At 37.9% G+C, this 27,312-nt stretch overlaps 2 protein-coding genes across 2 annotated transcripts in view; one reads left to right on the forward strand and one right to left on the reverse strand.

Annotated features, from left to right (window-relative positions):
* Positions 1–23,619, reverse strand: part of LOC117991854 (potassium/sodium hyperpolarization-activated cyclic nucleotide-gated channel 2-like) — a 264,983-nt gene extending 241,364 nt beyond the window's left edge. Inside the window, 1 exon segment of the mRNA XM_034979490.2 lies at positions 23,361–23,619. The gene's annotated coding sequence lies outside the window, so the exon portion shown is untranslated.
* Positions 1–27,312, forward strand: part of Secp43 (tRNA Selenocysteine associated protein) — a 414,926-nt gene that overhangs the window by 260,534 nt on the left and 127,080 nt on the right. The window lies entirely within an intron of this gene.

The raw sequence follows: 27,312 nt of genomic DNA on the forward strand, positions 1-27,312 counted from the left end.
TTTTTTTTCCGTGGGGAAATCCTCATGGATGCCACCGCACCCGGGGAGGTACGGAGGTTATGTCGGACTCTTACCGACTAAAACCCCACGATGTTCCACGCATCGCCTGGTGGCTGGGCTACGGGGCCAAACACGTTCACGCAACCCAGCCAGCGGCGCCTGCTAAGGACCCACCTCAGGGGACCAATAAAATCCCTACACACCGTCTGAGGCGCACCAGGAACACGAAGGTGCGCCTCCCGACTCGAGGACTGGTTTCTTTCCGGACGATAGACTCAAGTTAAGTAGCCCTAGATCAACCCTGGTGACGCTGACGTGACCAATAGTACGTGACAGGTCGATATTGCAATCTGGGTATGAGGCGGGGGGACGCCCCGCACACCCGCATTTTAACTTTATGTGTCAAATTTCATGTCAAAAGTACGATTTTAATCCTTATTGCAACGGTAAACCGTACCTTTGACATGACAGTTGACCCATAGAGTTAAAATGGCGCGTGAGGAGTAATTTTGTACGGACTATATACACAAACATATCAATTATTAATCTTCACTTTTCAAAATACAATAAAATTGTATGCGATTTGCTTATCTGGAGTTTTATTGTCTTTGCCCTTGAATTCTACCGTGGAAAACTTGGAAGCGGGCTAACTGAGCTCTACACTAAACCAGACGAGGCAATTTGGCACAAATTGTCCCAAAATCCAAGGAATCGAACCCTAGACCTCCCATTTATAGCACTTGGGAGATCTTCAAAAACGTATCAAGTTCTTCATGTGATATTTTAATCATTTTATTTAACAGAATTCATTGAAAACGGGTAAAATGTTTATAATATAACAGAAAAGGTAATTCGACTCCAATTGAATATTTAAATGGAGTAATTTTATTAAATCAACCAAGTAACCAGATTCGTTTTCTTCAATTTCATCCATTAGCAAAATACACCAACCTCTTTCTTATTTTATGGACCGTTTAGGGATTGCTTTGAATTCTTTTTTCTACGATTGATCTCGCTAATTTGGCATCGAATGGAATTTGTATACGATTTTGCAATGGCTTTTGGATGATACTTTTTAGTAGAACAACATTGCAGATACGGTGTGCCTACTAAAGTAAATTTACTTCACTTAAAGAAAGCATAATGCATTATTCTTATAAATTTGGTTCTATATATCATGATCCAAACTTCATAGTCGCTGATTGTTCCTCCCTGTGTTGGGGACAATACGCACTACGCAGAGAAACTTTCAGCTTTTATAAAAATAACGAAGGACTGGCACGCGCTTGCTCTCTCTCTCTCTATAATATCTTTGGTTAACTATAAATTTTAAAGTGGCATTTTCAATTAAAAAATCTGATATAAAAAAAGATAAAGAAAAAACCTACTAAAATACTGAAATTAGTTCTATTTCTGTTAGAACCTCAACTCTTAATTAAGTATTAATTATACGTCACCTGAGATTCTTCAACCGAGGAGACTTAGGTATTTTATAATTAACGCATAATTATCGCTATAAATGTCCGTTTCCATGCATTTTTAAAATTCTAAGACCTTGTACCGTGTGCGGTGCATATTGAAATTAACTACGGATTAAATTCAAACAATTCAAAGCAAATAATAAAAAATACAGATTATTTTATAGCACTGTATGATCTAAACCTAATCGACTAACCTTAACATTCATGACTTAAGTAGGTAGTCCATTTTAATTCCGTGCAAAAATAGACTACTTAAGTCACGGATAGGGGTTATGCGGGCTTAGGTCACACGCTATCATGACCCATATTATAAATGTGAAAGTGTGTTTGTTTGTTGGTTTATTCGATTATCCTTCAATCACGCTGCAAACGAGCAACGGACCTGGACATGGCTACTTTTTAGCCAGGAAAATCTGAGTTCCCGTGGGATTTTAAGTCGCGAGCATCAGCTTTAATAATATCATATACGATACTGGTGATTTTAGCAAGTGTAAGTATACTATTGCACGGCGTATATCATTGTGCAATAATGGACTACTTAAGTCACAATTATTCTATAAGGTTCACCTAATAAAAATCGTAAATCAAGTCACTAAAGTTTTCAGTTGGACCGAATTTAACGATCAATGAATAGGTGTCGTTTAACGATCCTTGAAACATGTTCGACAATTTCATTGATTTTACAAGGAAGTGGTTGGATTTGAATCATCTCACCTTTGAGCGGGCAATGCACCTACCACGGGGCACGGGTGCGGAAGACATAGACCTCTGAATTTCGTTAAGCAAATGAAAAATAGGAATAAATTCCGCAAAATAGTCCCATACCCGATCTGTACCATATTTTTTTACCAAATAAATTATTTGGACAATAAATCTGGTCAAGTGTGAGTAAAACTCGCACACGAAGAGTTCCGTAACATCGTACAAATCCATACCATCGTCGTACACTATGTACCTACTTTTTATTTATTTTTAATTTGCCATCTTAGTTTTTTATTATTTCTTGTTATAGCAGCAATATGAATACACACTGTGAAAATTTCAACTCTCTACCTATTAATAGGTACGATTACTGAGATACAGCCCACTAACAGACAGACGCAAGACGGGCGAACAGCGGAGGTTAAGCACTTAATAGAGTCCCGTTGGCACCCTTCGGGTACGCAGCTCTAGAAAAGGTTTTTTTCCGTATGGAGAACTTCTCTGAAACACCGAGAACAATAATGAAAGCTCTGTATAGTCTGTATTATCCATGTAGCCTTGTCTATTGGTGTACTCTGTCATAGTGCATCGGAGAGCACATTAAGCTGTCGGATCCGGTTGTTAGTCGTCGCTGCTACGAGTAGGTATGTGATAACAATCGTTTATCTCATGGGAGATTGTTTCTGTTTCATCCTAGTATTTCTGTTGCAATAACAAGGCGCTTTTCTCTAAACAGCCTCGCTTTTAACGCTGACGCAGCTATGACATGAAAACCAATGTACAGTAGGTATTTGAGGGTACATTTGGAATTCATTTAAATGGTTATCGCCATCAGCACGAGTCTCCTCTCAGAATGGGAAGGGACTGGTCATAGTATATCACGCTGGCCAAGTGCGGGGTGGTAAACTTCACACGCCTTTGAGAAAATTATGGAGAAACATGCCGGTTTCGTCACGATGTTTTCCTTCACCGTTACTGGAAGTGATATTTGATTGCTTAAAACGCATACAGCTCCGACAAGTTTAGTGTTTGTTACCTTCACAAAAAAACAAGTCAATGTTCTCTGTGCTGGTTCCTGTGGTAATTAAGCACAGCTTTGTTCTCAGCGACGAAATAGAGCAACACATTTTTTATGTACTAAACAAAACGTATTCGTATTTTAATTACTCAGCTAAACTGAGCAAATTAAGTGGTTAATTAACTTTTTCAACTTCATAAAACATTTTTCGTTATTAAATCTCCTCAAAGATCCGTGGCTTCAGAAATAGATTACGTAGGTACAAACTTAATTTTGACAATGTTTTAAAAATCTTTCTATAAAGAAACTTTATTCTTAGAAGTGTCGCGAACAGATTGAGGATTGACGATTAAGCTTATTTTTTATTTTTTCATTAAAACTTGATCCGCCTTCTTTTAAATTGTTTGAGGTCTTTTAATAACACGACATCCGTTTAACTAAAGATTTGGTAAAGAAAACCAGGGACAAAATAATAAAATCAGTCAATTATTTATGATCCATTTTATTTTAAAACAATCAAGGGGCAACTTCTAATAGGCTAAATAATGCCCCCCACATATTATACATATTGCCATACATTTTCTAATATTTATGTTTATGACCTTATCAATTTCTATTTTATAGAATGCAAAGCTTGTTTTTTGCTTTCCGGTTAAGTACCAGTTACTGTGTATTAGCAGTCGGGTTTTTTAGTTTTTTAAATTATTATACGTAATTATGTAAGACATAGATTATTTTCATGCACTCTTACATCCTTACCATAACCTTCCGTAATAATGCGTTCAGTCGTTTGAAATAATTTCGCATTCCCAGCTCGACCAGAGCTGAAAATGTACAATTGTACAAAGACGCGAGATGAAAAGCTGCAATGTTGGGAAATATTAAAACAGTTGCCCCAAAAACCCGACCGCTGTGCTGTAACTATTGTACCCAATTTACTGAGAGCCCTAACCGGGACCATTGATATTATTCTACAGTCTACGCCCAAGATGAGTACGTACCTATCTCAATATTAATTAATGAAATATTCTTTACTAAATGATGCCAGTGCCTTGGTCCGCGTGGATTCAGGTTTACTAAAAATCCCGTGAGAACTCTTTGATTTTCCGAGTACCAAACATCAAAATCGCTTAAACGGATGGACTGTGAAAAGCTAGTACTATACTAATAGTTAGGTACAAATTAAAAATGCAAAAGAGTGTCTAACTATTAGTGTGGATTTTACAAAAATACCAACTAATTAATAAGTAAAATTAGCAACCTATAACGAAGATACGACGACCGGTAGATATAACTTGTTCGTCTAGCGAATCTAACGGAAAAGAATAATTTGCACTGCGCGCTATAAATCGGACAAAAGTGCAAAAGGCGCTCACCAACTAGGTGGTCTAACCAGCTTAGGGAGTTAACACTTGTTAATTATACAATATCGCAAAAATTTGCACCAGAAGCCGATGAAAACAGTTTCCTTTCAGAGCAGAATCTCATCAGGGCCACGATTCAAGATCAACACTGAAGGGAAGATCGGAGTCTGAATTCAAGCACCTTGAAACCCCAACGTCTATTGGTTTTTCGAACTATGTGCCCTGCCCATTACCACTTCATTTCCTATTCCACGGTAAGTAGGTATAACAACTTGAAAATTTCCCAGGTTTTAATATTGCTCCACTAGCCTTAAAACTTAAAAGGTCAAGCTAAACTGGATACAGTGTGGGGTAACACGTCGCAAAAGTAAAAAAATGACACGTGAAAAATCTAATTTCTAGCTAGTTTCATTTCGTTTTAAAAGAGTAACTGCATTATGATTGATTATGAATGATAAACGATATTGGATATGCCAAGAATATTGTTCTTGATGGTTTTTCGTCAGTGATGAGCGATTTTTATCGATTGTTCTATTATGCACATCGATGTAAGTCGTAAGTTAAAGTATATATTATATAATACGCGACAGGTCGAGATGGAGGTAACGCCCCGCACACCCGCACAGCCCCCACGCTAACCCGTTGCGGGCGAGCGCCAACTCAACCTGTCACAGACTATACGTACGTACTACGACACAACTTGGGAGCTTTTGATTAGATTTTGAATTTCAGTCTTCGAGTTTCTCAAAATCCCGTGACGGTTATAGAATGAATCTCCAAGCAAAATCTCAAGTGTTTAACCAAGCAGTTTAAGCTGTAGGTAGGTCATTATCATCATCATCATGATCAACCCATCGCCGGCTCACTACAGAGCACGGGTCTCCTATCAGAGTGAGAAGGGTTCTGGCCATAATCTACCACGCTGGCCAAGTGTGGATTGGCAGACTTCACACACCTTTGAGAACATTATGGAGAACTCTCAGGCATGCAGGTTTCCTCGCGATGTTTTTCTTCACCGTTAAAGCAAGTGATATTTAATTACTTAAAAGGCACATAGCTCCGAAAAGTTAGAGGTGCGTGCCAGGGATCGAACCTCCGATTAGGAGGAGGACGTCCTAACCACTAGGCTATCACAGCTTTGAATCAGCTGTAGGTACGTTAGTGGAATTAAATGAAATGAAAATTCGCTGAATATGATAGGTATGTAAGCTGATGTAATATTATACCTGTAGGTAGGTATAATAATGATCAGATATGCCAGTCAGTCAGTTTTTTAGGGTTCCGTACCTCAAAAGGAAAAACGGAACCCTTATAGGATCACTTTCTCACTGTCGGTCTGTCTGTCTGTCTGTCTGTCTGTCTGCCTGTCTGTCTGTCTGTCTGTCTGTCTGTCAAGAAACCTACAGGGTACTTGGCCTTTTTTTTATTTTTTAATGCGTCAGTTTTATACATGAAACTTCTATTTTGTTTGCTCTATTGCCGGGAAAATAACAGAAAATCCGATAAAAAAGATATCAAAGCAGATGCACAATTTCGTGTTTCAGCTTTACGCTAAACAATATTCCATGCGGGAGTTAAAACATCAAAGAATTTAGTTCACCTATTGGGTAAAGTGCAAAACCCGCATTTTTGTGATAGAATGCCAATTTATCACATGACTGATCTCATAGAGAAGTTAGACAAATCAACTGGAACAGGTCTGGACCATCTAAGGACTATGAACAATATTTGATGATGATAATGATAATAAAGAGATGACAACGCCATGTCACTAGAAGAATGTTAAGTATGCAGGTGGAAGGAAAAAAGAGGAGAGGAGAGGACAACCAAAGAAAAGGTGGATGGATAGCGTGAAAGAGAATATGCGTGAAGAAGGGGTGGATAATACGTTGACGAATGACAGAAATGAGTGGAAGAAGAAGTTATGTTGTGCCGACCCCACGTAGCGTGGGATAAGGTAAGGAAGAAGAAGAATGAAGAGATGACGAGTTAACGACGACAAACAGTCAGCAATAAAACCTTCCTTCAAGAAGATGGATTCTTGCAGGAAGAACGTTATCTTGTAATAGGGTCTTGGACTGTAGTAATAAAATGATGTGATTTTTTGTATAGCGGTAGTTTATAGGGCTAGAATTCATTATTAAAGAAAATAATTTCAAAAAATTATGATTTTTATTCATTTTTAAAATACGCTGTACGGAAAGCGATTAATGACGTCACATGGCGTAAACGACATTTTTTTTTTCAATTCTAATACTTTTTATGTTAAAGAATTCTAGCTTCTAAATAGTTACTTTATTCTAGATAGTTTATGGGGCTAGAATTCTAGCCCCATAAACTATCTAGAATAAAGAAAACTATCGCTATACAAAAAATCACTTCATTTTATTACTACAGTCCAAGACCTTATTTGCAAGAGATTAGTAAATAGCTAGTTAATTGTAAGCTCTAAAATATGGGTACTGTATTTTTCTTCAGTTTTCAGGCCAATAGATACTTACTTAAATAAATATTTCGTGTACAGAGATCCATTATAGCCTCCAAATAGTCGTCTAAAAATAGGTTAGTACTAAATGTGGATAGAAGTTGTAGCTTCCAAAATAAATCAATAGCAGTCGCGTCTCAGTGGAATTGTCAGCAAACTCGGTTACGCGAGTATGTCTAAGAGACCGCTTATCGAGTGTATTTCGTTAAGGATAAGATAAAAACAACGCGTGGCGGCAACATGTTCTACGCAGATTTTAAAGTTGTTATTACTATAACAATATTATAGTACTCTATAATGTTTGATCTACATTTTGTGAATTGCAAGTTAAAAATATGTGATTGGTGTTGTGTTAAGTGTATTGAACACGCTGATTTTATTACTACATTATTTTCTCACTTGCACTTGATACTTAACAAAGTATGAATCACGCATGGAAATCTTCCTTTAGGCTAAACTCGTCATGCATGATGCGTAAGTGCCAGTCTATTACCTCACTATTTTGTAGTAGTGTGACGTGTTTTACACAATTTCTTGTATTACAAATCGTACAAGCGTTCAGTGTGACAACCTGCCATATTGCTACCGTTACGAGTCGCTGCTGTTCCGGGTTTGTCTTCCCAAGCCTTTAAACCGCTTATCGAGTGTATTTAGTTAGAGGCTTGTCTATCTCGAGGGCATCGAGCATTTCTATTATAGCTTTCACTTGTAGTAGGTATAAAAGTTAGCTGCAGTTATGATTGAACTAGCAGAGACCCTTGTGTAAGCCTCCAACGTGACACCAGACACCAGTGAGAGTAAAATATATTATTTTTTTGTTGTTATTGGACATATCTTCGATATACTTATCTATGTTTATTTATTTTAACTTCAATTAAACTATAAACCGATAAAACGATGACGAAAACAGAGAGCTACGTTTGTAAACTAATTTAGATAGATTAGTTTATAAACGGTTTAATCGTAAAAAGTATGAAATACAGACCTTCCAAATAAAATAGGTGCTCCAAGAAATGATTAAGACTACGCTAATAGACCAAAGTTTTTTTTTGTACACTTTTTGATAGTCAGTTGCTGGATTTGTAAGATGATAGTGGTGATAATTAATGACGTAAATTGAAAACTATAGCTACGAAGGTTCCAAATGCGCCCAGGTCTGAGAAGAGCCCTCAACAAACTGAACCAAAACGTTTGTTTATTATGATAACCTAACTAAGAAACTAAACTGCTTAACTAAAAACGGAACAGTCGCAACGTTCTCCGACAGACAATAATAACCGTAAAGACTTTTAAATTAGTTTATTCACTTAACTATTCTAAAGCATTTGTAACAAGTTTATTCAAATAAATTTTTCTCTGTTCTAACTATAAACCTACAACGACGTACTTTCCAGTACAACAATTAATAAATAATGTACCCAGCTGGTATGATTTGTAAGTAAAATGGCCAGAGGCGGCATGCCCTCGGGATCGATAAGCCTCTGAATAGAGTCACTCAGGCTGCCTTCAAGACATTCTGCCACTAGGTAACTGAATTAAGTAACAGAGTACATAGCCTAAGATACGTCGTACAGTCGATCGACAGAGACGTCTAGACAGAGTAACCTGCGGGGTAACAGGGGCGAGACGGTGAAAGATTATTGTTAGATATACCGAACGGCAGAAGTCAGAAAAATTGATTTACTACACGCTCGAAGGTTACGTAAATGATAAAAGAGCATGGATTTGATCCGCAGTTCACTCCAGCAACGCGCGGGACAGTAATTAGCTACTTTCATACTTGTACATGGCAAATGAGAATCTTTGAAAAGAACAACAGCTGAGTTTCTTGCTGGCTCGGTTGGAAAGGCATTCCTAACTAGCAGTAGATGCATTTGGTAAAAGTTTGTTTAATCCATACTTATATTATAAATGCGAAAGTGTGTTTGTCTGCCTGTCTGTTTGTTAGACTTTCACGGTCCATCCGTTCAACCGATTTTGGCGATAGCTTGCATCCCGGGGAAGGACATAGGCCACTTTTTATCCCGGAAAATCAAAGAGTTCCCACGGGATTTTCAGTAACCTAAATCCACGCGGACGAAGTCGCAGGTATCATCTAGTTAATAATAATTTATTTTTCTATTTCTGTTTGCTTTATAATGAATCAATTGTTCGGGTAGGTATGACCGTTAAACCTAATCGTCGTTTCACTGTATGTATTTACACTGCGCTGTAGTATGCAGGCACTCGACCGATTAGCGTATTAAACAATGCTATCTGATAATAATTTGCGTAACTATAACACAAACACAAACTATAATAGACTACATAAACAGGTTATATATCTTCATATAGCAAAATTATAGCCATTTAGGTGCTATTTGCGAAATCTATACAGTATTTAAGATCAATTATCTGATTTTTTCTCTTGACCTGTTTTTTAGGGTTCCGTACCTCAAAAGGAAAAAGCACCCTCCTAGGATCACTTTGATGTGTCTGTCTATGTCTGTCAAGAAAACCTACAGGAAGTACTCCCGTTGACCTAGAGTAGAATCATGAAATTTGACATGTAGGTAGGTCTTATAGCACAAATAAAGTAATAAATCCGAAAACCGTGAATTTGTGGTTACATCACAAAAAACCTTTTGCTATAATACGTTTCTACTTGCCTGGTCAACGGGAGTACCTTATATAGTTTTTGATTCCCTTAACGGGTCTAGACTGACAGACAGACAAGGAAGTGATCCTATAAGAGTTCCTTTATTCCTTTTGAGATACGGGGTCCTAAAAGTAGACTCGGTTGGTTTTCATACTATTTAATAAATATGCGGCATCTAGCTATTCCAAGTCTGTGACTCTAGGCCTGTCGTCTCTCCATCGGAGGGGTACAATCGTCGCCTTCGATAGCTTTGCGGATCGGAGGTGGCAGTGCTCTTGAGGAAATTGCTTTACATTCCCTATTTGTACACGTCTAAAGATTTCTTAGTAATACGGTAGTATTGCATAGTTGTATTGAAAGCTATTGAGGGTGAATTTAACCCAACTATTTATAGAACTTTTGAGATCGTGCTTCGAATGAATTTCGGGTTTCACCTATATGTGTAAACTTTTGTTGGAAAATCTGAAAAATTGTAGAATATTAAGCAGATTCTAGAATACAGGTAGTAGGAATTCATAAAAAAAATCACGACTATTGTGAAAACAATAACTAACTAGCTTGTTCGATCAAAATAGATATATATTGCGTAGATAAGTAGTTGACCTTGAAACAACCCGTAAAGACCCGTGCTCAGTAGTGGGCCCAGTGTTTCCATAGGGATTAGCTAAAAGAATACCGTGTAAATTACCGTGTCATTTTTAAAAGAAAAAACGTCACGAATTTGCTTTTGAATATTATTCTGAATCTGACTCTCCTAGCATAGCAATATCTTTTTCATATACGGATTTATACATATTAATATTTTGTTAAATCTCATTAGTTTTACATTTTACTCCTTCCTAATTGCTTGAATAAGGACGAAAATAGATTGCTGAGATTTGATGCTTAAACCGAGAGCAAGAGAAATGTTGCCATTATGAAATATGCTTAGGTGACTGAGATTCGTACTCGTATTACGCAGTATATTATGAATTTTTAACGTGATTTTGTATTACGGTGACACGGTCAAGGTAATAGCCATATTACCTTGACGGTAGATTAGGGCTGAATTACGGTGCATCTACGGTAATTACCGTGTACATGGAAACACTGAGTGGGCCGACGATGGGTTAATAATATAATGATAAGATTAGTAAAGTTTTATTGAGTATGTAGGTACCTATACTATATGTCATATTTAAAATTATATTCAAATCTATGCAATAATAAAAATATGGAATTGTACGAAAACCAAGTAAATACTTAATACGAAAAAGCTTCATAATTGTACTTATTATTACCATTTGAACACAAACAAATTAACTGTTATATTTTTTGCTACTTTTATACCGTGATAATTGGCAATGTAAGTCAACTTTACTATCTCAGCACTCCAGATAAACAAACAGTGGATAAGTTTTTGCTACATTTTTTATTCACCACGTTGTTATAGAGATTTACGATCAAATAAGAAACATGATGTCCGAGAGGTAATAAATTGCATATACAGTTACAATTTGTAAGTTGCAAAAGCTTTGTAACGGTTCACAATTATTTATGCTTGTGACATCATTCTTCGTGAAAAAAAATCGCGACTCTACCCGCAAGGTTCAGTGCACTTAAAGGAAGTTTTGTATTATCTTATCGCAAGATACATAGTTTTTATGAATCCATACTACTTCGACTCTTAGGGATTTCACGATTATTTCTGCTGAACAATGCATTCTAGCTATGTATAGTCAATTTACTTTAGTAGGCACACCGTATCTGCAATGTTGTTCTTCTAAAAAGTATTATCCAAAAGCCATGGCAAAATCGAATACAAATGCCATTCGATACAGTTACACATACAGTGTAACTAGGGTTCATTCCCGGGAATTCTCGAGCCGAGAATTCCCGGGAAATCGTTGGGCTTTGTTCCCGGGAAATCAAGCTCGAGAAAACTCGATAACTCGAGAAATCATATTTGAGTCTATGAAATTATAAAATAAAACGATTTGCGTTTGCCGTTTGTTTTAAATGCAAAAATTTCATTTGATTTTTTTTTCTAATTAACATGCCAAAAATGGTGCTGTGATTGTAATTTAATTATAAGTTAGGATAAGGTTAACGTTTTCATGTTGAAATTTTTGTTTATTGTTTGTTTTGTTTAAAAGAAAGAAGCTAGAAGTTTAAAGTTGATTTTTTTTCTTTTTAATGCTGTGCTTGTGCTGTAATTGTATATATTATGTATAAGTCACAAATGTCAGAATAGCTTATTTTTTTAGTTTTCTTTAAGAAAAAGAAGCTAATTATATTGAAGACTGTCAATAAAAGTCTTATAATTATTTTGGTACTTTTATTTGAGAGGAAACCACTGAATTTGTTGATTAATCGCATTATTGGAATCGAAGAATATGCAAATCCGTACGTAAATGTAAATTTCTCGACAACCCGAGAAGGCCCGAGAAATTAGCCTCGAGAATTCTCGAGACCCGAGAAATTGATAAGCTCGAGAAATCATGAACCCTAAGTGTAACTGTATCGCGACTGGCGACTGTTACAATTTGTAATTAATTGCAAAATTGTTTTTTTAATTTATGTTTGTGATATCATTCTTTGTGAAAAATTATTGCGACTCTAATCACAAGGGTCAGTGCACTTAACACAAAGTTTGAATAAGTACTTATATCTTATCGCAACATACATCATTAAATTAAAGTTACGACTGTGTTTTAATTTTTTAGGCACAAAATGCATTAATAGACACCTATTTAGTTGTTATTTTAAAGAGGATTTAAATAAGTAAAGGAATAAGTACTTAATATTAATCATAACCAAAACCTTTTAAAATTCAAATAAGTAGGTACATATTTATTTCACCTACCTACATGCAAACTGTAATTCATAATAATATTATAAGTAGGTATGCGGTAACGGCAATTCTTCATCGAAAGAGCGAATTACATTATTTTATGATTTGATTCCTGTCTAGGCACTTATTTTAAGATTTGTATTACACAAATGATCATAGAAGTCAATAGGTTTGTTTACGTGTCATGATTTGTTTAACTCAGAAACTTAGCTATTTAGCATAACAAAACAAAAGTCAAAAGTCAAAATTCATTTAAGTATTTCATTATATTATGTTATAATGTACCTACCTACTACCTACATTGCTTTTTCGAGTGTGCACTATTACATAATTATACTGTAGAAAAATAAGTGGTTTAGGGAAATACACGACATACCTATTATGGCTGTTGGTTCAAGTTACGATAAAATTTATTAAAATAGGTAAGTATAATCTACCGCTGCTCTACAAAAAAAAATTATGAATTTTTATTCAGCGAAAACCCTATTTGTATGTTAATATTAAGCGTTTTGTCTATTTGCTTACCAAAAAGCTCTTCCGAAGCTTTTAAGTAAGCAAACAGGGAAAGCCTTACCTTATCTGTGCTTTACACAAAAGCTTTTGCAAAGCTTTAGGACACAGAATAAGGTACCTACTAAAAAAATGGATTTTTGAAATACTTAACAAAAAAATTAGTCCACTATGTGGTCAATTTATGTATTTTGTAGTTCTAGGCCTCCAATGTGCAATATACTGCCTTGCTATATTTAAAAAGATATTTTTTTAAGAATAAATTTTATCACCAAACATGTAAGTACCTACTAAAGGGAATTTCAAAAAAATTGTTTCTAAAATATTTGCTACTTACCTAATAAAAAGATTAAAAACTAACAAAAATCTTGCTCACATGTAAATAGCACTCTTTTTTAAAAACATTACTTTTTGAAAATGCTTAGGTACTGTTTTTGGCAATAACTCAAAACCAATTTTTTGCAGTTGTAGGTACGGTTATTTAGATAGGTATAGGCAAAATAGGTTTTTTGGATCATAGCAATTGCTATTGTCGCAATGTGATAACGTCCATGATAGGCCCCACTGATTCCCACTCGATGTATAGCACAATGTATAGTCCGCGACCGGTTTAGATGGTAATCGGGGTATGAGGCGGGGGGACGCCTCACACACCCGCATGTCACCCGCGGTCGGCAGCACCGGGTTAGCGCGGGGGCTTTGCGGGTGTGCGGGGCGTTCCCTCCCCGATTATCATTTCAACTTTTCGCGTACTATAGTCGAGCCCCTTCATGGTCGTGACAAATAATCCCCAATTTAATTTCAACTAGCTACTACCTATTACTCGCGCGGTCGTGCAAACTAATCAATCGTTAGGTAAATATGACCCAATTACGAGTATACTAATTAATAAATTGGTTAGTTACCTACCTGCTCTTCAACTGTAATTAGTGAACATGCCACGATTTATTTATTGTTCAGTTAGTATTTGAACAGCTGTTTCGATGAATTGCTGGTTTATCAAACTTTATCTAAACCGAAAATTTCGTGCAAAATTATGCAGGGTTACAATGAGTGCGATCGCTGAGACAAAACTTTAAATAACCCAATTATAAATGCGAAATGTTTGTTGATTTGTTCTTTCATCACGCCGAAACGTCTCTCCTGTCCCACGGTCTTCTGACAGATTAAGGACCACTCATATTGTGGCCTTGCGCCGCCTGCGCCGTCTGAATTCAGCAGCTCCCTACAACTTGTTTGATGTCGACCGCCCACCTGGTGTGGGAGTCTACGAGGCCTAATCAGACAAAGGATCAAGGTGGACTTTTCAGACGCGTATACCCGAAAGGAACAAAACAACAAAAGAAATCATACAAAGAGATACGCATGAAAGGTATTATTTGCGTTCGCTTCAACTGTTACAGCTTACAGCCGATCACACAACAGTGCACCATAAGTGGCTTCTACACGCCCTCAACACTAAATTTAAAACAGAAAACTAAATAAAAACTCGTAATATTCGCAATAAATTACTATCACAGTAGTTTGTTGGGCACAGATGACAACTGTGCCCACAAAAAAGGCTAAACTATGACAAAGACAAAAAACGTGTTTTTGTCTTTATCACTCTTCAGAGCTTTTCCATACACTTAGCTTGCTCTAACTAGGTATTATTATTTTGATAGCAAGTCCACCTTGATCCTTTGTCTGAGAACGCTGCGCTTTCCGATGCGAGGTGGCCATTCTAGCACCTTGTGACTATCATCGACTATCATCGCGCACTTTGTGAGCATCACTAAATGATTCACATGACGTTATCGTTCGTAGGTAGGAAAAAATAGGCACAGTTGGTTTAATGAACGTAATGTTATTTAATGAACATGCGACACCTTGTTACTTCAAGTTTGTGATAACCATACCGAAAGGTCAGCTCTACGAATGCTGAAGGTTCTATTTTTAGGCTAGGTTATTGGCTAACGGGTGACGTTAACATCCTAACATCTATAATATTTACCTGTAAATGGATTAGGAAGAGCATCAGTCAGGCGCTTTACGGAAATTTCCCGCAAGCCGGGATCAAATTTTAATTAACAGCTTACGTCGATTCTGATACGGTGCCGTAACCCAGTTTCGGAAGTAGGTACGACTTAATATATTGATTACAGCTGCTTACAAGTCCATAACGATGTTTCAATTAGAGATGAACTGTCTAAGTACTTTTTAGGATTCCGTAACCGAAGGGTGCCAACGGGACCTTATTACTAAGCCTCCGCTGTCCGTCAGTCCGTCCGTCTGTCAGCAGGCTGTATCTTGTGAACCGTAATAGGTAGAAAGCATTTTCATCTTTAAACTTTTAAACTTTAAGGGCGTCTGGCAGGGGGTTGCCACGACACTGTCTGGCAACGCATGACGTGATTTCTAATACTAATCCCATAGATTAATTATTGGTCTCGCTCCGCTCTACACTAATCCGAAGAAAATATAAAAAATAGACTTCATACTTTGAAGTAAGATTTTTACACCTTTGTTACATGTTATCTATCTATCTAAAGACACTATGATCTAAACTTCATGGTCGATGATCGTTCCTCCCTATGTTGGAGGCAATACCCAGAGAAACTTTCAACTAATATAAAATAACGAAAGTGTTTCGCGCGCTGGCTCTAAGTCCATTTGTTCTGTGTTTCTTTATTATCCCAAGGAAACCATTAGGTTCCATTATAGATAATATATGTATGATATAATGGTAGGGGTCAAAGAACCCAGCAATACAGCCCCTTCCACTCTTCCACATTCAGTAATACTAGTAGTAGTAAAGTAAGTAGTATTGGCGGTTGTTAAAAGCTAACAACCAACTCGTTTCCTAAATATCATAAGGTCGAATATAATGACCAACCACATATCAACAAAGGCATATACACAACATAGAGTAGTCTTAAAGCCATTAAAGTTGGCTACCGAAGCGTGCCAACCGTTTCAGGCTCGTCAATCTTATACGTGACATTTTCGAGGGTACCCGCACCCCTACCACTAAACCCGGTTCATTCTTGACTTAATTGACTTAATGACAGGCCGCAAAATCGTACAATAAATAAAACAAGACATAATCAGAATTGCCCTGTCAAAAAAGTAACTTTTCGCATTTGAAAATGGTCCCATACAGCCACCATATCGAAGTTTTCCCAAAAATGTATAGTCAATGTCACTCGGGATGATGTCTGTTCGGGATGAAATCTGTTCAGGCATTTAGAAGTTATGGTGGAATAAAGAAACTCACGTACATACATACAATAAACCCTGAAAACATTACACTCCTTTGTTTGGGCATCTGTCGTGTGATTATCTTTACACTTTATTTAGCAGCGTATACTGAATATATTATGCAGAAGTCATAAGTGGTAACTCCACGCGACCTGCCTGTCAAAAGAACATTAAATTACGTTTAGGTTGTACACGAGCAAGAGATGTGGACATCTAGACATCAGACCCAGCTGATCCAACAGTTGCATTGGTTGCACCTTGAAAACTACGCTTGCGTGATTCAGGCTTCATATAAAGTGATTGACGCTACCTGTAGCGCCATCTAGTGTCAATATGTGAAGATCGTCGCAAAGTTTAAGTTAATTCAATATAAAGTATCTGTATGTGTCTTTGTAGGACTTTCTTAGAAATCAACCAACCAAAGTCAATGATTAAAATCAGACTGTACTAGAAACTAATACGTATCTGTAGTACGTCAGATTACTGAAAAAAAAAACGTTAATCAAAGCTACACTTTAAATCTTGGGAATATACATACTAATATTATAAATGCGAAAGTGTGTCTGTCTGTCTGCTAGCTTTTCACCGCTCTGTTAAACCGATTTTGATGAAATTTGGTACAAAGTTAGCTAACATACCGGGGCACAAACAGGATACTTTTGATCCTGGAAAATCGAAGAGTTCCCACGGGATTTCCAAAAACCCATAAATTAATATCAGGCATCATCTTATACTTATAGCAAGAAAACATGCAGTCGCATCACCTGATGTTAAATTATTATCGGGAGAGAACATCTACAGCCAGGTGGTGATAACTGATAACATGTTAGTATTTTCGTTTAAATTGCAACATTAAGTGCGATCTTGGAAGAGCTAAATCTGTCGACCTCGGATAGCGCGGTGAATATTCATAAAATAATTTGCCTATCTAAAACGAATTTTACTTATTCACCGATAGGTTTGTTCCACAAATCAATGTTGACCCAATTCACTAACCGAAAAGTGATCTAATTGTAGTGGCAATAAAATTATACCAACATTTTTCTGTCGAATTACGAGAACAATAACGAAATATAAAAAATGAATCTCTATTCTATGTAAATATTGTTATGTATTGTTCGGTATAACATGAGGAATAATTTTCGAAAATCCTAAAAGAAATTATTTATATTTGTTTCATCATCATCATCATCATCATCATCATCAGCCATAGACGTAGGCCTTCCCTAAAGAGCGCCACCACACCCGGTCCTCAGCCTACCTCATCCAGCCACTTCCCGCCAGCCTCTTTATATCGTCGGTCCATCGTGCTGGAGGGCGTCCCACACTACGCTTGCTTAAACGCGGTCTCAGGCTATGTCAGTGACCTTGGTTCTCATGCGGATCTCCTCATTTCGGATCTTGTCCCTCAAGGAAACTCCTAACATAGCCCTCTCCATAGCTCGCTGAGCGACTTTGAATTTGTGGACAAGGCCGTTTGTTAGTGTCCACGTTTCAGCACCAAAGGATGAGGACGGGAAGAACACACTGGTTAAAGACTTTCGTCTTGAGGCACTGAGGAATTGACGATGAGAAGACTTGACTCAATTTCCCAAAAGCTGCCCAACCTAGCCGAATTCTTCTGTTGGCTTCCTCGTCGAAATTACTTCTACCTATATTTGTTTGCCAGTCCGTATTTCCCCATACTAAGCAAAAAATGGAAAACATATCTGTATGCATTCCTAGACTAAGCTTTTGTACTAAGCTCCTTAATTGGAAGGGGACGGTTGACAAAAAATATCAAATCTCATTTTAATAAAGCGCAACAAGTTTATTAGGCCTCTGTTTTATATAACACAGTTACACAGAATCAACTTTGCGCCAAGAACCCATCGGAAGTTTGACCTTTTGTAGCGTAATCAATCATTTTGCGTCTAAAGACTCTAAACACGTCATCGGTGACGGGCAAATAGAGAATCATTTGGATACAAAAGCTCCTAACAAAGGGCTTGGCGACATGCGATATTACGGCCATTCACTGAGTTGACAACTATGTCAAAATCTTCTTGAATACCGAGCGGAAAATATTGGAGTAATTTGACACGTGCGGTAAAGTTTTAGCCATGCTTTAGCAATACATTTGTCGATAAGTTTTCCAAGCATTACCTGTGTGACTGTAGTCAGATACATTTTATTTTATTTAAATCTTTATCAGGTTAACACTTAACTGGATTGGCGCTTTTTTCTTTACTCAGAAAACTAACTTAGCTAAGAAATCCGATATAAAACATTACCATATTGAAGTATCTGTGCTTGAAGTTACGACGTCATCAATCTTCAGAGATTAAATTGGCATTCAAATATGTTGAAGGCCTATTATTCGTGGGCTCTCGCAGAATGTCTAAGAATTGCACGATAAAGTTTGAATGGAGCATCGGGCCGGGCGGTGTCGTAAAATTGTAATCGATCCTGTTCGAATAGCTCATTTTATTTTGCCACAGAATGTAACAAAGGGAAGGATTCCTATTGTAAAATTAACACGAATATAACGTAATAATTTAGCGTAAGTATTTAATTAATCTTTGTAAAGTAACAAATTAGCAAACTTGAAATCACTTCAGTATCATGATGAACAGGTGATCAACCCAGAGTCGCGTCGACTCCTGAGCATGGGTCTCCTCTTACAATGAGAAGGGTATAGGCCATAGTTTGCCACGCCGAGTGCCAATTGGCAGACTTCACACACCTTTTGAGTACATTATGGTGAACTCTCAGGTATCCGGGTTTCCTTTTTTTTTTAAATAGAGATAGCGAGTAAACGAGTAGGCGACCGGGTCACCACATTTGCAGCACCAAAGGAACCGCCGATGCGTTGCCGGCCTTTTAGAAATTTGTTGGTCCGCCCCTTGAATAACCCCATGTTGTAATCTAGTGGGAACACCGCCGACGGGAGTTAGTATTTCCTGTTGGTACGATATTTTCCTTCACCGATAAAGCAAGTGATATTTGATTGCTTCTCACGCACATAATTCCGAAAAGTTAGAGGTTCTAACTTTTAGGAGGCCCGGGATCGACCCCCTGACCCCCGAATTCCAACTTCCACTTAACCACAAGGCTATCATCGCCATTACAAACAAAGGCTCATAATATTTATTATCATACAAAGCCACAGATTTTTTTATTAATTTTTGGTGATTACCTTGGCTTCGCTGATCTTATCAAAATAGCAATATTATATTGGAAACAAAATATTATTATGTTCCATCTAAGTAAGTATTTGGTTTCATCTAGATCTATTATATTTGTTTACCTTTCTTTACTCTAGCTTGCAAATTGCAATACTTTAATTGCTCTTTTCAATTCAGTAGAAATGAAATGCAAAATTTAAAATTTATTAGTTGGATGGTGAGCATCAATTTACTCTACATATTTTAAAATAAAACGGTATGAAAAACTTCATATTCAATTATCAAATCATTTCATCTACAGCGCAAAGCACTAGTAAAGTGCCAATAACCGGCACAATATCACGTTCCTTGTTACGAATGGACAGCTCCCGGCAAATTGACTGCAGTATACTGGGTTTTTAAATGAATGCTTTCTAAATATTACTACTGATAACATTTATTCGAAGACTAGCTAACTCATCCCGACGTCGTTCGAATGAATTTTTGAAAATTCTAAAACACGTAGGTACCTATACCTTGATTTTTATTGTAAGCCCAAATACAATTTTCATAGATATAACTTTAAAATGATAGACTCACATACAAACTCCCCCTTAGGGGCGGAATTTCCAAAAATCCTTTCAATACTTCATAAAAAACTTACTGTCAAATTTTTAAGTTCTAACCCGAGCGGTTTAGCTTGTGCGTAGATAAATCTGTGAGTCAGTCAGTGAGGAGTTTTTTTGTGTGTAGGTATAGATTTCAGGACACGTAACGTAACGATGTACACGAGTTTTATATTTCTTACAAGGATGATTGAAAACGCGTTACGAATACGTCTGTCATCAAATAATTTTAACTTTTATAGCACCTATTTTATTGTAATAAATTATTCAAATAGTGAGATATATATTTATACTTACCTAGAAAATTTGAATCCAAAGAGTTACTACAGAAGGCGAGACTTGACTTGAACTTGAATACTAGTTATAGCAAAAACTTATTATGTAAGTAACAAAATGTTTCAGATAATAATATCTGAAACATTTTATAACCAAATCAATTGAAAGGCCAAAGTCAAATACCTAATTTAAAATCAAGATAGCAGTTACTTTGCAGTAGGGTTTTCAACAAAATTGTTTCCTACCTTGATAACCGATACGCTATAAAAAGCTAAATTATGTCCTCGAATAACAAAAAGTGCGAAGTTAAAACATCAAATCAAAAACCCATTAATGCTGTAACTCCGTTTCTAGAAGTCTAGACGTTAACAAAAAGCTAAAACGTGGCATAATTCACTAAAACTCATTAGCTTCCGTTGCTCAAAGAAACATTGGAAGCAAAAAAAAAATTTTTTGTAAAAAAAAAAAAGTTAACCAAACGAAATAAAATTTGAAATCAAAGAGACAAATTGCGTTACTGCATTGAAAGGAACAAAAAACACCCCTGAATCGTAACTAAATTTATTTTGCAGTAAAATACGCAAATCAAAACACTGTAGATAATATATGAACTTTTAACAAATATTAGAAAGTATATATACATACTATTAACGAAAAATGTTCTAGGTACTATTTTTACACTAGCGTTTGCATCCCTTCGTACGTGGATCAATTTTCCAAATACGGCATACATTTATAAATGGTTCGTGTCTAGTGATTACAAATTTCAATAATTTTATACAAATAAAACAAAAAATCTGTACCTTCTTTTTACTTTTCTTGCATTGAATTGCAAGACTCAAGATAATGTCGTAGTTTTATTTTTATTTACGTTAGGACTAACCAGTTCTTGGAAGTTCACTTTACTATAATAAGGTCAACCGTGCCTTGGCTGCATATTTACTACCAACTACAGCAGCTGTCTATTAATAAAAAAAATTAATTTAGTGTGCACATATTCTTCATATTCCCTTGAGAAATAAATTAGAAAGACCTGTTATATTGATTGTTAAGTTTCATTGGCCATATTCCGTTATAAAACTCATTGTGCGATATTAATTTCCTCTTTTCATTGGAATTCATCCACATCACTGTTGGAATTTTTCTAAATGAAGCCAATAGAAGTCCTTCAAAGAAAAGAAAATCGGAATACGGTTCGTTGTGCTAATCAATTTATATTTCTGAATAATTATTTACTTACGGAAAAGTGTGGGTTTTCATTAAATATTTACTTACGGCAAAGTGTGGGTTTAGAAACCATTTTCTTCAGGATAATATTGGAGATTGTATAAGGATTATCATTTTATTTTAGGTATTTCGTTTTAGAATTTCATATTCTGTTGATTTTCAGCGGAACTCTGCTATAAACGTGTTCATAGCGTGTTCTAATGCGTTTCATTATTTAAAACGGTTTATTTTTGTTTGCCGCTAAACAATAATTGACTTCGTAAGCACTATTCGACCCAAGCGCTGGTTTTTATTTTTTACAAAACCATGATACCGTATGAGACTTTTATGATATACCTACCTATTACATTTTTATAAATCGAAGCAGTTATTAGAAAACATGAGTTTTCTGTACAAATATACGCGCATATTTTTCGCATATTTTCTTATTAGGCTCAAGTCTGGCCCTGTTGTTTTTTGGATTAGAGGCTTCGACCACCTGTGCCGACAAAACCATAATACCTACTGCAAGAAATATTTAATTATTTAGGTGGCTAGAAATGATTCTCGAATAAATCTTAATTACAGAAAAATGCCACTGTAACATTTTTCTTAGGTCTAAACTGGTTCTAATAGTGCGCTTTAGAAATCGTGTGTTTCTATTTAGTTCAGCCTTCTAGGCCCCTCTTACTTTTACGGACTTCTAGGTATTCCATTGTATAAATAAATGCAAAATCTCTCCAGAGTAAAATAATTTCTTCATTCCAGGCAAATTTTTTTTGTAATAAAACTGGGACGTCCAACAATTACTGTCAAACAAGTTTGTCGGGACTAACATGTAGCGGTGAAGTTGACAAAAAAGCTCCCTCAGTAAAGTTCATAACTTGTTCTCCTGCACTGAGGATAATTTTTGACAAATTTGCCATTCTGGACTCTTGTGTTGTTTCCATACCGGCTACCGCAGAGGTAGTTTGAGTCAGAGTAACTCACCGATAGCTACATAGTAGATCTAAAGCTAATCGTGTGTCTAGCGCTAGTCTGGAAAGATAAAGAACATCAGGGTCATTAATCTTAAGAAAGATGAACAGCTCCTCTAAAAAGTACAAACAAGGGTAAAACTAATAACTAATTACACTGTTGCTTGGTATATAAGATAGCCAAATTCATAGCATGTATGTACAAATTTCTACTAAACGGTACACCAATTGTTTCATGCTGCACACGTTGCGCTTTGTCTCGAGAAGATTTCCACGAAACAAAACTATACTTCTCGCGCAATATACTTCTCACCCAGAATAATAAAACTTAACATCAGTTAAATCTGAATGAGTATTTGAACTAAGAAAACAAAGAGCCTCAGAAATTGTAGCGAAGCTTTCAACAAAACAATCCAGTGAGTTCGTTTTTCCGTCTTCATTTTGTCGCAAAAAATTGCAAAGTCACCCGTTCTCCACGGATGGACGAATTCCACGAGTTCGATCTTCCAATTAGGTATTGTTAACCTTTCCTTCTATAATATTATTACATAACCCTCTAAGGACATTCTCCCCATTATGAACGAACGTGATGTGCTTTGCTAGTCAGTGAACCGTAGGAGCAGTTCTATAAATAAATTCAGATCACGCACTTATTCATCACCAACTTAACTTATGGTAGGTAAAGCTATAGTTACGATCGCGTCCGTGACAATCAGACGATCGCCCAGAACAATGAGCATTTTCTGAGAACCTTACGTGAAGTGGCCACCTCCACCGTTTGGCCACGTTTGGCTCAGCAGTCGGCACCTTCGAGGCACATGTCCCGTTACATAACGCACGGGATCGGGGATCACTCACCGGACACCGGTGCTCACTGCATCGATTATGTCACCTCTCAGCTGACGGTTATTGCACAACGTGAGGATCGGAGGTTTAAGTTTATCAGTCGATACGAATCGCCGGATCCGCGAGCGTTCGCGATTCGCGGCGGTGTGGATTAGCGCGTGGGTCGCCTCGCAGGGTCGATGGAGGGAAGGGGCTCGGAGGCTGCGGAATCGCCGTGCGGATGGTTACATAAGTCGCGAGCGGGAGCGAGGACACGTGTAGCCCCTCTGGGGCGTAAGGCGCGACTAGCGGAGGCTCGGGAGCCGCCCCGCGCCATTGAGCCAGATATAGAGTCGCCACGACTCTTGGATTCCTGAGACTATCTTAGCTAGATTAATATTCATTCAATTTATAAGAGTGACGATAAAATATGACGTGCAAAAACGCTCACGACCCCTTATGATTAACCTCGTAGTACTTTTATAGCTTTGGTTTCCACTCTATTTTGTAAGTACCTACTTGGATTTTCTCGCGGAAAGGAAAGGAAAGTGGAAGGCCAGATTAATTTCACCTGATCAGACCAGCGGAGTGATTCGCTTACTCGGTTTCTAACACTAAATGATAGCCACCGAGCTCATTTTTTAATCCGTTGAAGGTTTTCTAAGAAAATATATTTTAATATCACCCAGTGAAGCAGCAATGTAGAACCAACCAACCTCGGTGGCTATCATTTAGTGTTAGACATGAGTTAGCCAATCATCTAGCAGACCAGACTACGTGATAGGCCACGTGGTGTTTTCCCGTCCATTTTACCAGAAACTACAACTTTATCCTTAATAATATTTTCGTGTGTCTCAGTTAATCCTAGTTAAGACGTCGAGCAAAATGACCAACGTAAATAAGAATTACCTCGTAGCAAACAGTCGTCAGTCTCATTATCAGATTTGAAGTCATGGTAACCCCTAACGCTACCACCAGACGATTAAATAGCCTTTGCATGTGTGAATGCTCTGCCTGGCTAGTACACCTTAAGCGATCCGATTCATGGTTTACCTACTTGACGCAATATTATTACATGTCAGGACATACCTGCACCATAGGTAATTGCAGTCAATTAACTATACAATCGTTAATTATGTTGGAGTCCCAAGGTGCTAGAACGGCAATCTCGCACTGGAAAGCGCAGCGTTGAGACTGCCACTAGGCGGACAGACGACCAGGGGGTGCCAGCCAGGTAACCTCCCACTTCCCAGTGTGCCTGGGTGCTGCTGGTCCCTTTTGGATGCATCGGGCATCCGAGGGGAAGAGCAGTATTCGGGCCGGTGCACCCCGAGAACATGGCTAATAATCTCTCTTCGGGGATATTGTTAGCCATGGCTAATGACCTGGCAGGGGGGAGGTTTCTCCGTGTGTCCCTCTGCCTAGCAGAGGGCACAGTGGACGAGGCGGAGGATGGGACGCAGGCGACGTGCGCGGAATCTGTAGTTGTCGCCGGGTCGGGAGGCGCACGCACTTCGTCGGTGCGCCTCGGACGTGCAGTGTGGGGACCTCGTGAGCGGGGTCCCCGGTAGAGGGTCCGCCTCGGCGGATGTCGCTGGCTGGGTCGCGGTGGTTTGCTTCGGTGTTCCCGTGACCCAGTCACCAGGCGACGCGCAGGAGCGCCGCTGGGTTTTAGTGGGTATTCCGGTCGCCCTTCAGCCGGCGAGTCCCACATAGGTACCTTCCCTCCAGTTGGTTAGCTGGCTAGCATTCCAGGAGGGGGGGATGCGTAAATGCATTTCCCAGCGTTAAAAAAATAAGGCGGACAGACGACATCAAACGAGTCGCATGGAGCCGCTGGATTCAGGCGGCGCAAGACCGGTGCGGAAGTCTCTACAAGAGACTTATCTCCAGCTGTAAATGTCTATCGGTTGATAATGATAACAGACTGTAGAATGCCACCAAATATCTACGTGAGTTGATCAAATATAACAATTAATAATGATAGATCAATTGCCTCAAGAAGTTGGAGAGAAGCAGAAGAGTGAGGAAGTTGGTTTGTCCTTCAATCACTCGCAACGGAGCAACGGATCGCTGTGATTTTTGCATGGATACAGTTAAAGACCTGGAGAGTGGCATAGGCTACTTTTTATACCGGAAAACGAAAAGAGTTCCCACGGGAATACTGAAAACCTAAATCCACGTGAACGAAGTCGCGGGCATCAGCTACTAATCTAAATATATAAAAGGAAAAGGTGACTGATTGACTGACTGACTGACTGACTGATCTATCAACGCACAGCTCAAACCACTGGACGGATCGGGCTGAAATTTTGCATGCAGATAGCTATTATGACGTAGGCATCCACTAAGAAAGGATTTGTAGAAATTGCACCCCTGAGAGGGTAAAATAGGGGTTTGAAATTTGTGTAGTCCACGCGAACGAAGTCGCGGGAACGAGCTAGTATGTATATTAAAGGAAAAGCTGACTTACTAATCTATCAACGGACGGATCGGACTGGGCATGCAGATAGTTAGGTACTTATTATGACGTAGGTCCATCCGCTAAGTACGGATTTTTGAAAATTCAATCCCTAAAGTTGTTTGAAATTTGTGTAGTCCACGCAAACATAGTCGCGGGCATGAGCTAGTTAGAATAATAAATCGATTGCTTGTGAGTCCTGCCAGTTAAAGACCTGGAGAGTGACATATGCTGCGTTTTATTCCGGAAAATCAAAGAAATCCCACAAGATTTAAAAAAACCTAAATCCACGCGGATGAAGTCGCGGTCATCAGCTAGTTTATAATATGGTTAGTTATACTTTACTGCAACATAACTTTCGTATCAAGAGTCAAACTCGATCACATGGCACTGTTTAAAGAAAAATTGAATAACTTGAAAATTTATACCTACCTACTTATTTTATTTCGTAGACGGACGGATAAAAGATGTGTACCTACTTGCCTACTATAATATAATATACTAAACAAAACCTTCGCCTGCGGCACTAAGTAGCTACTTCAACCCTTCAGTGATCCGATTCAGAGATTACCTTCACCATTATAATATTATGATATAATTACTTATTAGTTATTAGAATAGAGAATATATATACCCATAATAATCTCCTAGGTATTTAAGTTCATTGTTATTAAATTCTGGCTAGGTTTCATAATAATGTATTTTTAATTTTCACTGAAAAAGTAGTTTTATTTTTAGTTTGTTGAAAATTTACCGATGAAAATCAGCCTGTAAGTAGGTATATTAAGGCAGCCTGTCCACTGCACTGGTGTGGAGTTAAGTAGCGGAGCGGAGCGAGAAAGTGTGCGTAGCGAGGTTGCAGAAAACGCGGAGCAGCCCCGCTCCGCTTCCCCGCTCACCTTCCCCGCTCCGCGTTAAAATGTATGATCACTGTATGATTTTTCTAAACTAGTCCGCAAATCCTTACGCACTGAAGCGGAGCGGGAGTTTTATGCAATTCTACCTATTGTTTAATATTTCCCAGGTGGAGGGTCCGCCTCGGCGGATGTCGCTGGCTGGGTTGCGGTGGTTTGCTTCGGTGTTCCCGTGACCCAGTCACCAGGCGATGCGCAGGAGTGCCGCTGGGTTTTAGTGGGTATTCCTGTCGCCTATCGGCCGGCGAGCCCCACATACCTTCCCTTCAGTTGGTTGACTGGCTGGTTAGCTGCCTGGCTTCCAGGGGGGAGGGATGCGTAAACGCATTTCCCAGCGTTAAAAAAAAAGGTAGGTAGGTACCTACTATGCAAATGTGACCTTCTACGAAACTATGAATGAGATTCCGAGAATTTTAAAAAGGTTGATGTCGATTAAAGAAAAATCCATTTCAAATAAAATGGTACCTATCACCTTCATCAGTCCATGGAAAGATTTAGAAACCTACAGAAATTAACCAAACAAAAAAAAATTATTTGTCGTATACAACTATACAACCTTCATGTTAATTTTATATGTTAGCGCCATCTGTGGACAAGTAGCGTTACTATA

Source organism: Maniola hyperantus, chromosome 20 (genome assembly GCF_902806685.2).
Source record: "Maniola hyperantus chromosome 20, iAphHyp1.2, whole genome shotgun sequence".
NCBI lineage: Eukaryota > Metazoa > Arthropoda > Insecta > Lepidoptera > Nymphalidae > Maniola > Maniola hyperantus.